General features: G+C 36.4%; 1 protein-coding gene across 3 annotated transcripts in view; it reads left to right on the top strand.

Moving 5' to 3' along the window:
• The first annotated feature begins 4,250 nt into the window (after positions 1 to 4,250).
• EDA2R (ectodysplasin A2 receptor) overlaps positions 4,251 to 13,981 on the top strand; it is a 100,437-nt gene continuing 90,706 nt past the window's right edge. For 2 of the 3 annotated variants that reach the window (XM_053699024.1, XM_053699022.1), the window contains exon 1: positions 4,251 to 4,316. The gene's annotated coding sequence lies outside the window, so the exon portion shown is untranslated. The other variant, XM_053699023.1, reaches the window with a different exon arrangement.

Genomic DNA, 13,981 nt, shown 5'->3' with positions numbered 1-13,981 from the left:
TTCACCAATTAACCTTTAAATTATCATTTAGGCAGTTCAGGGCCCTTCCTTTCAGCCACTGCATGCTGTTGTCATCATTTAGTTGGCATCTTCCTTTACAAAAAGATAATCAGAACTCCATATTTTGTTTTCTAAATCTCCTTTTTTTTTCTACAAAATTGTAGTTTACCTCATTACTTGTCAGGTCAATGTAAACAAGTGCTGAGTGTCTGTTTGGGTGTCTGTGTGTGTTTCTTTGCGTGTCTGCTAGAGTGTCTATATGTAAATCCTTAGGTGTGAGTGTGTGTGTGTTTCAGTGTGTGAGTGTGTCTGTGTTTGTGTATGCTACTACCTTTACAACATTTCCAAGTTTAAATAGACACTTAAGAATAAAGTGCATATACGTTTTAGTTACTTGGTAAAAAATTGCACATGTCCAAGGGGGGGGGGGGGCTGATCAATGGTTAAGTCAGGGGCCCCACAATTTCTAGTGGCGGCCCTGTCGAGCACAATCAGTAGCTCTTCCATTTTTTTGCTCATATTATAAGTCAAGAGTTACTTTATATTGCTTGAGCAATTAGGCATGTTGGATAGGGTTGGTGCCCTAAATCCCTCACATAATATACTTCTATGAAGCATCCAGTAAAAACATTGTAGCTGCTATATGATGCTTTGGTTAAAATGTTTAACCATCTACTTGTAATACCAGATTGTGCAAAGGACATTGCACCGTGCGCAACTGATTGAGCTCCACTTGTAATCTAGCCTAATATGTTTTATTTGTATGGGCTTTAGTTGTGTGATCCCTATTTTTTATTTGGCCATCTCATTTTTCCTAACTATGTAATTCAAAACCTGGGTTAAAGTGCCATAAAACATGTTGAGATCTGTGCATATCCTAAAAGCGCTAATTAAGTAAAAATAGTTTGCATATTTTTTTTTTAATTGCTGGCAAGTATTTTAAAATAATTTTCAAAAATAAGCAACATTATTTACATAGCTTTGCTGTCTGGAGTGTCTGGTCCACCCCCCCCCCTTATCAGTGTTTTGCATCAGAAACACAGGCATTGTATTTCACAGTAGTTTATTTGCTTCTAGACATGCTCCAGCAGATAATCACTGTGTTACTTCTGCATTCTACCAAATCAATGGTAGATATAGATACAGCCATAAAAGGAAATGTGTGGGGGGAGTTAGAGCTGTACAGTTCGGAAACTTAAAAAAAAGGGTTAATGGGGAGGCACTGCAGTATACATTTGCAGGTAAAGTAATTAAAGTACATATTATTATATTTTGTCTATATCTCAACATGTTTAATGTCCCTTTAACTTCCTCCAGAGGATAGGATGTGAAAAGAGGGTAATATAATACAACACTTACTTAGAAGCTACTAATTTAGCACTGTTGATGAGGTTAGGCTTGAACACTCATTGAAAGGGGCTGAGAAAGCAGGAAGATCAGACTTCCTCTCTCCCTGCATATGAAAACACAGATTACATAACCAGGGTCTGCAGACACCAGTATACATCTAAATCCAGCCCAGTTGGGCTATATAAATAGATCACCTACAAAACATTTATGCTAAGAAAAATCTAGTGTACAATTTTCCTTTAATAGAATTATACTAACATAAGTGTAACATTAGCAGGAATGTATTGAAGAGAACAGCAGTGCAACATGTGACAAGGATGGGTGAAACGATAACTAAGGTTTATGAGAAATCTTAAATGAGCATGACAGCTAGCATGTATACATCTTCATGGGCAAGGAAATGGAGCTGATCTGTGAGCTAAACAAATGCAGATAAAGCAGTATTTATTCACACTCCTCCGATCCTCTGGCATCCACCCCAAGCGAACCATGGGAAATGACAGAGGCAAAAAAGATCATTTCTTCACCCATGGGTACTTTCATTTAACAGAACAAAACTCTATAGTGCCATCTGTTGGAATTCTGTATTCAACAACCAAGTGGCGGTCTGTTAATGGAAAAATAACCGACTTTCGAATTTAATGCCTTTATCAACTTTTCTTGGTATCTTTAGTTGAAAATGGGGATGTTAGCTCAGGAGCCTATCATGCCAAGGGCACTATAGGGCAGAAGTGAGTAAAGACTGTTTAGAAAAATAAAGCTACATTTTTAGGTTGTGCATTTTTCTGTACCGCTGATACCCATGTATTTAATGATTACTGGCTGATAGGGACAATTTCCACCTGGCTTATGTGTTTAATCTTTGTTATAGTAAGAAGGGGAAAAACTCATACATGTAACACACTTTGTGACCCCCAGAAAAGGATATGCATAGATCAGACAATTATTGGCTGCAGAGGTCCTAATGAAATATATCAGTTTCATTTTGATTATTATGGCCCTTAAAGGGACAGTAAACATTCAGAATTGGTGCAGAATTATATAACATTATTCTAAACGTTTATTGTCCCTTTAAAGGGACAGTAAACAGCTTTTCGAGTTGCAAATAAAAAGTTTAGTAATGCATAATGAAACAACTCTAACAAGATATTGTAACTATTTATTTTCCCACTTTACATGTAATTTACCTCTTTAAATTGAGCAATTTCTAATTCTCAGAACTGCAAAACCATGCATGATTGTATCCTAACTTTATGAGAGGAATTAGCCTTGTTGTCTGAGGACTAAAGCCCAGATTGGCTCCTGAAAATAAGGCAAATAATTGCAGTAAAAAATAGTTAATTTGTTTTAAAAAGGTTTAGACTTGGCTGAAATGTTCTTCTATTGCAACACAAAATAAATATCTTGTAATTACAATGTGTTTAGTGTCCCTTTAAAAATCTGCACTTTTTCCAGACCCTGCATGTAAAGATCAAATTGAAAAAAAAAAAAAAGAAAAAAGACCTCCTACTTATATATATATATATATATATATATATATATATATATATATATATATATATATATATATATATATATATATATATATATATATATATATATATATATATATATATATATATATATATATATATGATACATTTAAAAATGCTTAAAGGGGTATGTTAGTGCAATAGTAAAACATTCTTTTTTGTTACAGAAATGTATTCTTATAATAATATTCCTTGGAAACAGATACATTTCTCTTAGTTACAAAAGAATATTAGTGTAATAATAAATTGCTTTAACAAATAAAAACAGTTTATGTTTTCACTGACATGTCCCAGCTTTAAGTGTCAATGTAAGAATAAAATACACAAAGTATAGTGTTTTATTATTGCAATAAAATGCCCATTTAAGTCTTTAGTTGTAATGCATTGCTATGCAATGAAGGGATTTGAATCAAAGGGAGATAAAAGCCCCTAAAAATGTAAAATCTGTATTTAATTGATAATATTACCTTTCAGAACACATATTCTGACTATTTCCACTGCTATTTATTGCTATAATATTAATGTGTTGGTTATAATCCAGTTATACTTATTTTCAGTTAGGGAAAATATTGTAAAAGGCTAGGTACAACTTCAAATATTTAGATCAAATGGCAAGAAAAAGAAATAATGGCACCTTAAATCTCCCTCTGAACTTTCAAATTTGCTTTTTCCTATACTTCATATGAATATTCAATAATTCACTCTTTCACATAACATATCTCAGAAACTACTTGAATGTTCATCTTTTATACTAATTTTGCAGCCAAATTTGTTATTCCAGTCCAAATCAAGTTTTTAATGCTAACTTTTTAAATTTAAGCCTACATTATAGAGAGAGAAAGATAAATTAGATATTTAGACAGAGAGACATACAGACATAAAAATAGGTATATATAGATAGATAGATAACATAAGTGATTTAGATACAGATAGATAGATAGATAGATAGATAGATAGATAGATAGATAGATATAGATAGATAAGTGATTTAGATAGAGATAGATAGATAGATAGATAGATAGATAGATAGATAGATAGATAGATAGATAGAGATATAGAGATAGATAGATAGATAGATAGATAAAGAATTCAGTTCTTAACCACGAAAATAAATCTGCTTCCTACATCCTAGTTATTTTTTTTTTATCTTAAACTGTAATGTCTGGTTGACATTTTGATTTTAAAATACCTTTAACTTCACATCATACTAATTGTACTTGTTTCTTATTATATTCTACCTGATGAATTCATTTTACTTACAGCCCTTTCACTTCAAAGGCACCCTCCCTTCTAATGCTCTACCCAATAGTAAGGCGGGGCGTGGCTAAACTCACCCATGTGTATACAGAGTGATCAGGATTTCTTGAGATTTCATCAACTTGTTCATCGTGACCCAAAAGCAAACGAAGGAGAACTGGACCAGTGCAGTACTAGGTAATACAATCACTGCAGTACACAGGACAGTCACAGCAAATGGCAGTCACTACATAACATGTCCCTGCAGTGAGAATGATCCTGTCCTAATGCACACAGATATGCTGGGGAGACATGCCCGGGCTTATACACCCACATGTGGTTATCACCTAGTGTAAGTACACTGCTGTGCGTGTGAATGTCACTAATGAATGTTATTTAGAGTGTGACTGTCACCAGTGTGAGTGCCCTATTCCCCAGTGGAATGACAGGGATATCATTTTATATTATCATTGTTAATATAGGACTGGTCTATTTTATTTGTGATTGTCACTAATGACATTGTTCTACGCATCTGATTGGTGCCACCGAGTCGCCCATAACTAACACCTGTGTGATTGTTAGTCTTAGAACCCCTGAGAGAGACACTATTAATGCAAATAATGTTCACGCAGATGTTATTGTTTTTAGTTGCTCATGTGACTGACTGCAACAAGGAATATATGTGCTGCTGCTTGCGTGTCATTGTCACCAGTGGGCATTGTGTAGCTGACAATGTCCGTGTAAGACAGTGCCCAACAAGGAAGTCACCTGTTTCTATAACAGGCAAAAGGATGACCTAATAACTCATTATATATGACTCAAACAGCTTCATATTGGTCGCACATTGTGTGAAATGCATTTTGTATTTTAATTATACAGAGTATGTTACCTGTTTAGAATATCTAAGCCAGGGGTGTGTTTAGTTGTCCTGGTTACACATCATATACTACACATACTTGGGCACTGCCATCCCAGACCTGCTTGTGTCAGATCTGTGTTATTCTTGATAAAATCACAGCTTTTGATACAACTTTAAATATGAAGTAATATAGTATAATATATTAAGATGACCCTCTAGTAACGACTGGCTTTGTATGTTTTTACTTTGTTGCTGAGACCATGATGGGTATCACATTAACACAAACACTGTCACTTTGCACGGGTGGTCCATGCACACTGTGTAGTATTTTGGGACACTGGGGGCGGAGAGGATTTGTGCAGCCTCCTCCTCTTGTGCCATGTGCTTCTGAACAAGTCAGGGCTTGTAATCTGTGGCCACATAGAGGAGCTGCATACAGGTCTCATTCACACAGGGCTGCTATTTGGGTCCTTGAAAACCTCTGAGCCACTGCTAAAATATGTGTCTGGCATGCTGTGTCCATAGCAAGGTGGTGGGTGGATGGCCAGGCAGGAAGGCGACAGAAGTGTAAAGGAATTGGAGATATGTAGAGTGTAGTGACATGTGTATGTATGTTGTGAGGGGGGCTAGAAGAATCAGAAGTATCTATGTACACTTTGTTTAGAAGAAATATGCTAAAAATCACAACTGGATAACTTTATGCTCAGGGGCCGCAATAAAAGCTATCTGTGATTTTATCTACTTTCAAATGAAATAGTTTATATACCTAACACAGACTTCTTACAGCACTTAGTTGGGGAATTTGGAAGTAGGTTAGCACAGAAATATAGTAAGAAAGCAAAACTGTCTTTATCTTTTTTTGCAGTAACAGTAATTTGTCTGTGATGGGCTAACTACATGTGTATTTTATGTCATGCTTTGTTCTTAGGTTTAATTCACACTCAGATTTATTTTTTGAATATTTATGTATTAGATCTCATAAAGAAATGACCAAAACAGGAGATTAAAGGGACATTGTAATGTAGAAATTTCAATGTTATTTGCTGCAGTATATCATAGCGCTTTACATTTATTATATCATAGCGCTTTACATTACATTTTATTTAGTTTTCTGTTGAAACCTCCACCTATGCTGAAAATATGAACACTGTTGTATTCTCTGTAGAAACACTATGTAAACGAGAGACAGCAGCTTTAGTTATCCTTCATGTGGGGATGGGAGAGATAGGTGCTAAAATGTTAATCTAAATAACTTTCTATATGTATTGACATTTGTGTATACAGAGTAAGAATATTTAAGAAAGATTTTGTGCATAAAGGAAAAAGATAAAGTAGGTTGTACCTCCCTACAAGCTCAGCCCATTTAAAAGGATTGTGGTTTCAATGAGCAAAATCATCTATATATACAAAAATAAAGCCAACAGAACAATTTCCCATACTATTAATATTCTGTTGGTGGTATGAAAAGTAATTGGAAATTAATTAAAGGGACAAAAACCCATTTTTTTCTTTCATAATTCAGGTAGAGCATACAATATTAAACTACTTTACAGTTTGCTTCATTATCTTTGTATCCTTTGCTGAAGGAGCAGCGTTTCGATACTGTGATCTAGCTGAACACATTTGGTAAGCTAATGACTAGAGGTGTATATGTGCAGTCACCAATCAGCATTTAGCTTCCAGTAGTACATTGCTGCTCCTGAACCTACACTAGGTTTGCTTCTTAACAATATATACCAAGAGATCAAAGCAAATTTGATAGTAGAAGTAAACTGAACAGCTGTTTAAATTTGAATGTTCTATCTGGATCATGAAAGATTCATTTTAATTGTACTGTCCCTTTAAGGGGGAACCAATTTTAAAGTAAAGTGTCCATTTAAGTACTATAGTTGTTCTTTGCTTATATACATAGAACGTTATAGGTTGGAATAACCTTAAAAGTTTGGTTAATTTTTCTGTGGAAGTCTATGTGTTTAATGTCCACAAAGTCATGAATTCATAATTGGAAGCCACAAGCACGGTATCTCCCAAACTGAACACAGCCAGTGATTGGCAGGGTGATGAGACTGTCGATTGGATCATAGGCAGTTTCCTGCTCTGGATGAGCATGATCTTTGCAGCTTGTGAGCAGGGCTTTATCTATATGTTTAACCCCTTTTACATGGGGTTAAACACATACATTTCCACAACAAGTAGTGCTAAATGATGTGCTCTAACAAATTAGAGCATGTTATTTTCCCACTTCAATTTCCCTTTAGCCACTGTACTGCAATGCATTGTAAACAGGTCTGGCATGGACATACATTTTTATGTTTTCTTTTATATAATGTATGTTTGTACTCAGAGTCCTACTGTAATGTAACAATGAACAAACCACAAAGTAAGAGAAAAGTGACCTAAGTTGTGCCGTGGTCACATGGTCCGTATGCCTAAAAGGGGACATACCCAAAGAAAAGGTAAATGATAAAGAGAAAATAAAGGGATAGGTGGGAGAGACCACAGCAGGTATTTATAAGGTGTAAGACCCTCCTACAAATTCAGGCTAGCTAATAGTCACTCACATGAAAACAGTAACAATCTTTACTTTTAAAGCAAACTGCTATTTTCTCAAAGTATTGGGTAGCATGTTCTATTATTATTATTTATGAGGAACTTGTACATAGAGTTGAATGCTTAATTTTACACAGTAAAAAATGCAGTATACCTTTATTGTTTTGTCATTTAAAGGGACAGTCTACTCCAGAATTTTTATTGAACCAATGCTGTCTAGCTGTGAAAAACTGTCAAATGCATTCAGATTAGAGATGGCCTCAAAGGCTTAGAAATTAGCATATGAGCCTTCCTAAATTTAGCTTTAAACAAAAGAATACCAAGAGACCAGAGCAAATTTGATGATAAAAGTAAATTGTAAAGTTATTTAAAATTACATGCTCTGAATCATGAAAGTTTCATTTTGACTAGACTGTCCCTTTATTTGAAAACTAAGGGTTTTCTAATTCCAAGAACTGGAAGATGCACCCTTCAGACCTAACCCTGCTACATCACTGGCCTTAGATGAGCGATTAGGTTAGATACTAGGCATGTGAAGGTGGAGTTTGGCCACTGAAAAACAATTGCAGCAAAAAAAATTGTTAAACTTTTAAGAAAATTTCCCCACATTGCTTATTTGTTAATTTATTGTAAAACAATACTACAATCTTGTAAATACAAGATTTGGAAGTTCATACTACAGACTTAACAAGTCAGTGATTAATTATTGTAAAAGCTCATTTATATCTTTAATTAGCCTCAACAGATAAGATGTTTATTAAAAGGACATTATACACTAATTTTTTCTTTGCATAAATGTGTTGTAGATGATCTATTTATATAGCTCATAAAGTTGTTTATTAAAAAAAAAAATGGATAGTTTTGCTTATTTTTAAATAACATTTCTCTGATTTTCAGACTCATAACCAAGCCCCAAAGTTTTAGGAGAATACCGACATATGCCTATTACAGCTTGCTTCTGTTTGTGTAAAGCGTCTTTTCATATGCAAAGGAAGGGGGAGGGGGAGTGTCTTATTTTCCACTTGCAGTGGGCTTTCCAGTTACCTTTTCAACAGAGCAAAACTGAGAGCTTCTAAGTAAGTTTTTAAACAGTTTTATACTGGATTTTTATATCAGTATCTGTGCATCTTATTATTCATAGTAGTGTCTATTACATGCAGTTATATGAAAATTGGTATATACTGTCCCTTTAAAGGGTTCTGCCTTAAAAAAAAAAAACCAACAAATTTTGCTATATGTCTACAACAGTAACAAGTCTGGGCTGGCTCCAAATAAGACAAGCGGTGGGAAGTTTGGCCATTGAAAACTATTTCAGAAAACACAGTGTTAATCTATTCAGAAAGTGTTCACATACAGTTGGTGTACTAATTTCTTTTATGACTACAAAAAGTCTTTTAAATACAAGGGCCAAATGACACAGTTGATAACATTCAGAACTTTATTTTGTGTTCAGTCTCCTGCAAGCAATAACGGTTATTGCAAGCTGGTTAAAATGATTAAGCAAAGCATATATTAATGCATCACCTACTCCCAATACTTTTAATGGGAAGCGGTAGTAGTGCTCTTAATCTGCTTGTATTACAAGTTGTGCTCATGCCCAATCCCATATACTGTTCAAATTTCCTTTAATTGTCAATTTTGCTTAGTTCTAATGGATTTCTTAACCCTGCACGTCCTCGGTGTGGAAAGCAGCTGGAAGCGATCCAGCTGCTTTCCGGTTATTGCAGTGATGCCTCGATATGGAGGCATCCTGCAATAACCTTAAATGGCCATCCTCTGCACCGGACATCGATGGCCGGTATCGTTGGTGGGTGGGAGCGGACTTGGGAGGCGGGTGGGCGGCCATTGATTCGCAGTGTAATGTGCAGGGGGGCGGAATCGGGGGCGGGACGCGGAATCGGGGGCGGGACCGACGGGCGCGCGCATGGGAGCGCGCGTGCACAGGGGGGGGCGGTGGGCGGATTGCGCGCACAGGGCGGGAGCGGGAGGGAACCGCTACACTACAGACAAAAAATCTGGAAATAACTATAATAAATGGGAAATAAAAAAATATTTGTTAAATAATCTAAGTGATCTGCAAGTGGTGGGAGGTTGGTGGGGAAGCTACACTACAGAAAAGGGCATTTTTTTAAAAAAAAAAAAGATTACTTTTTTTACTAAACTGGGTACTGGCAGACAGCTGCCAGTACCCAAGATGGCGCCTGCTATGGCAGAGGGGGAGGGTTAGAGAGCTGTTTGGTGGGGGATCAGTGAGGTTGGGGGCTAAGGGGGATCCTACAAAGCAGCATATGTAAATATGCTATAAAAAACCTAAAAAACCCCCAAATATACCTTTTATTTTAGTACTGGCAGAATTTCTGCGAGTACTTAAGATGGCGGGGACAATTGTGAGGTGGGGGAGGGAAGAGAGCTGTTTGGGAGGGATCAGGGGGTCTGATGTTTCAGGTGGGAGGCTGAGCTCTACACTAAAGCTAAAATTAACCCTGCAAGCTCCCTACAATCTACATAATTAACCCCTTCACTGCTAGCCATAATACACGTGTGATGTGCAGCGGCATTTAGTGGCCTTCTAATTACCAAAAAGCAACGCCAAAGCCATATATGTCTGCTATTTCTGAATAAAGGGGATCCCAGAGAAGCATTTACAACCATTTGTGCCATAATTGCACAAGCTGTTTGTAAATGATTTCAGTGAGAAACCTAAAATTGTGAAAAATTCAACGTTTTTTTTTTAATTTGATCGCATTTACGGTGAAATGGTGGCATGAAATATACCAAAATGGGCCTATATCAATACTTGGGGTTGTCTACTACACTACACTAAAGCTAAAATTACCCCAAAAAGCTCCCTACATGCTCCCTAATTAACCACTTCACTTCTGGGCATAATACATGTGTGGTGCGCAGTGGCATTTAGTGGCCTTCTAATTACCAAAAAAGCAACGCCAAAGCCATATATGTCTGCTATTTCTGAACAAAGGGGATCCCAGAGAAGAATTTACAACCATTTATGCCATAATTGCACAAGCTGTTTGTAAATAATTTCAGTGAGAAACCAAAAGTTTGTGAAAAAATTTGTGAAAAAGTGAACGATTTTTTGTATTTGATCGCATTTGGCGGTGAAATGGTGGCATGAAATATACCAAAATGGGCCTAGATCAATACTTTGGGTTGTCTTCTAAAAAAAAATATTAACATGTCAATGGATATTCAGAGATTCCTGAAAGATATTAGTGTCCCATGTAACTAGCGCTAATTTTGAAAAAAAAGTGGTTTGGAAATAGCAAAGTGCTACTTGTATTTATGGCCCTAAAAGTTACAAAAAAAAAAGCAAAGAAGATGTAAACATTGGGTATTTCTAAACTCAGGACAAAATTTAGAAACTATTTAGCATGGGTGTTTTTTGGTGGTTGTAGATGTGTAACAGATTTTGGGGGTCAAAGTTAGAAAAAGTGTTTTTTTTTTCCATTTTTTCCTCATATTTTATATTTTTTTTTATAGTAAATTATAAGATATGATGAAAATAATGGTATCTTTAGAAAGTCCATTTAATGGCGAGACAAACGGTATATAATATGTGTGGGTACAGTAAATGAGTAAGAGGAAAATTACAGCTAAACACAAACACAGCAAAAATGTAAAAATAGCCTTGGTCCCAAACGGTCAGAAAATGGAAAAGTGCTGTGGTCATTAAAGGGTTAAAGATGAATCCTAGGTGAGCTCAGAGGTGTGCATGTGTCTTTAGCCATTTGGCAGCAGTGTTTGCAACATTGTTTATAGCAATGTTATACATAGTTCCAAACACTGCTGCCATAGAATGCTAAAGACACATGCACACTCCTGAGCTCCTACCAGCCTTTCTAGATTTCCTGTTCAACAAAAGATACCAAGTGAACAAGGGACATTTGAAAATATAAGTAAATTGGTAAGTTTTTTAAATTACATGTTCTGTCCCAATCGTAAAAGTTTAGTTTTGACTTCACTATTCTTTTAACTCTTTTGAAAATTTGGTATTAAGTATTAACACTTGCTATTGTACATTCCCATTAAAATACTAGAAAATAAATGAGTGGAGGTGAATTAAGGCTTAATGAATGTGAAATAAATGGTTATTAAAGAAAAAAGGTTTAGGGAATGGTTAAAGAGATGTGGTACTGGTATATGACAGTGGGTGGGAGCAGAGATATAACTAGAAACCATAGGGCTCAGGTGCAAGAATCTAAGAAGGGCCCCCTCACCCCCCCCCCCCCCAGAAAAATGTGAATTTGATACATATCTTTTTTTTTTTAACATTTAACACAAAAAACAGCAGTGTATATAGTGAGTTAGTGCCACAGTCTGTATTCTGCCGGTGAGATGGCTGGCCTGACCCTACCCGCCCAGTACTTTATAAAGTGACCACAGTGGTCTGGGACATGGTCCAGCCCCCCCGTACTGTATATAGTGGTACTGTATAGTGACAATGTTTACCCCCTGCCCCCCATGCTGTAGTAACAAGGTCTGTAATCTGCTGGATCCACAAACATACACACACATACATGCATAAATATGGTGATATTATGGTGACCCTAGGTCCCTACTACCCCCCAGCCAGTACAATATGTAGTGTGTGACTGTGAAGTGATACAGTATGTGAGATGGTTTGGCCCTGATACTCCCCTAAAATGCTCAGCCTTACCGGTTGCAGCCATTGCGCTACTGACCACCTGACACCTGTCCAGTCCACTACTCCAGTTACTGGTTCAATTTAATCAGCCTGGAAGCCTGCCACAATTGCATTCAGCCTCACACTGACTCACCACCACTAGCCAAGTAGCCGTCTCTAGCCGCCCTCCTCACTCAGCTGCCTCTGCTCGTCACTCGTCTCTCACTCAGTCTCTCACACTGACTGACTACACATGCAGTCACGAACCGATTGAGCAGACTACCCGTGCAGTCAGGAGCGGAGCCAATGTCCATGCGGCACGGTAACCACCAAAGCCAATCACAGTCAGTCAAGCTCAGAGTCAGGGATCATGATGGAAGTTAATTAAGTTCCAGGCGCGGTGCGGCTAATGGGTAAAACAGAAACACTAACCCCTGTAGTCAGAGACAGTGACATTAGTGAAGCATCACGTCACACTCAGATGATATCAGTGCAGGCAGCGGCACCTGGGTGGGAGTGAAAAGTTGTAAAAAATATGCTTGTGTTGTATATAGTAAACAACTAACTGAAAAACCCTACTTAAGTGAAATGTTTGCGTCAAATTATCCAACATTAATAATATTAATGTGGACACTAATAGAAATTTGTTTTCCGAGGGAAATAACGCATTTGCACTATCTGACATAAATGCTGTACTAACAAAATGCTACCGTGCGCACATTGGATTGTAATCTTAAAGGGATAGAAAAGTCAAAATAAAGCGTGCATAGTTCAGATAGAGCATGTCATTTTAAGACACTTTTAAATTCACTTTTATTTTAAAACGTACTTCTAATCTTAGCAAGGTGTTATATAGAGGGTGCTTACTCTTAAAGGATTACTTTCTGTTATAATTTTTAAGCTAAACAACTAACATATTAAAGTTAATAAACATTAAAACCTACTGACCTATATTTTCTCCAAAACGAAGTTTCATAACGTTCTAAAAGTTATATCTTTTATTCGCCGATGATGTCACGTTATCCTGCCCACTATTTTCAGCACTGTTCAAAATACTTAAACCAATAACTTTGTGTTTAAAGCGCCATTTTGAAACCTAGGTATTGTGAACGCATTGGTACAGAGCAAAGGATACCAACGGAGTGGGTTTGGAAAACAATTAAATTTGCAGACAAAATTTCTGATATACGGTAGAGATATGTTAATGAAATGCTATTGATAAAAAGCGTATTTTTTTGGGGTAGTTAGTTAGTAACAGGCATAGAAAATATTTACTTACAGTGGCCCTTTAATGATTCTTTAACCCTTATGGTGCTCATTTCTGAGCACTGCCTACAGCCTCCAGTCCCTAGGCTTTTTTTTTTTTTTTTTTTTTTTAAGGAAAGGCAGTCAATTATAGCTTATACAATGAATAAACAACAGCCGTGTGTTTACAATTATTATTCTGCAGCAAAGTTTCCATATATGCAATATATGAACTGATTTTTAGAGACAGGGTGCTGTTCCAGTGAATCTAAGAGACTTTCCTGATTGGCTGTATTGTTATTGTTCAAAAAAGATAGATAATCCCTTTTATTACCAATTCCCCAATTTTGCACATCCAACACAGTTATATTAATATACTTTTTACCTCTATGATTACCATGTATCTAAGCCTCTGCAAACTGCCCCTTATATCAGTGCTTTTTACAAACTTACATTTTAGCCAGTTAGTACTGACTCATAAATAAGTCCATGGGAGCGAGCATAATATTATCTAAATGGCACAGATGAACTAACATTGTCTAGCTGTGAAAAGTTAATAAAATG

This window comes from Bombina bombina, chromosome 1 (assembly GCF_027579735.1).
Source record: "Bombina bombina isolate aBomBom1 chromosome 1, aBomBom1.pri, whole genome shotgun sequence".
Lineage (NCBI taxonomy): Eukaryota > Metazoa > Chordata > Amphibia > Anura > Bombinatoridae > Bombina > Bombina bombina.
The sequence above is the reverse complement of the archived record's forward strand: the minus strand, read 5'-3'. Positions and strand labels throughout refer to the sequence as shown.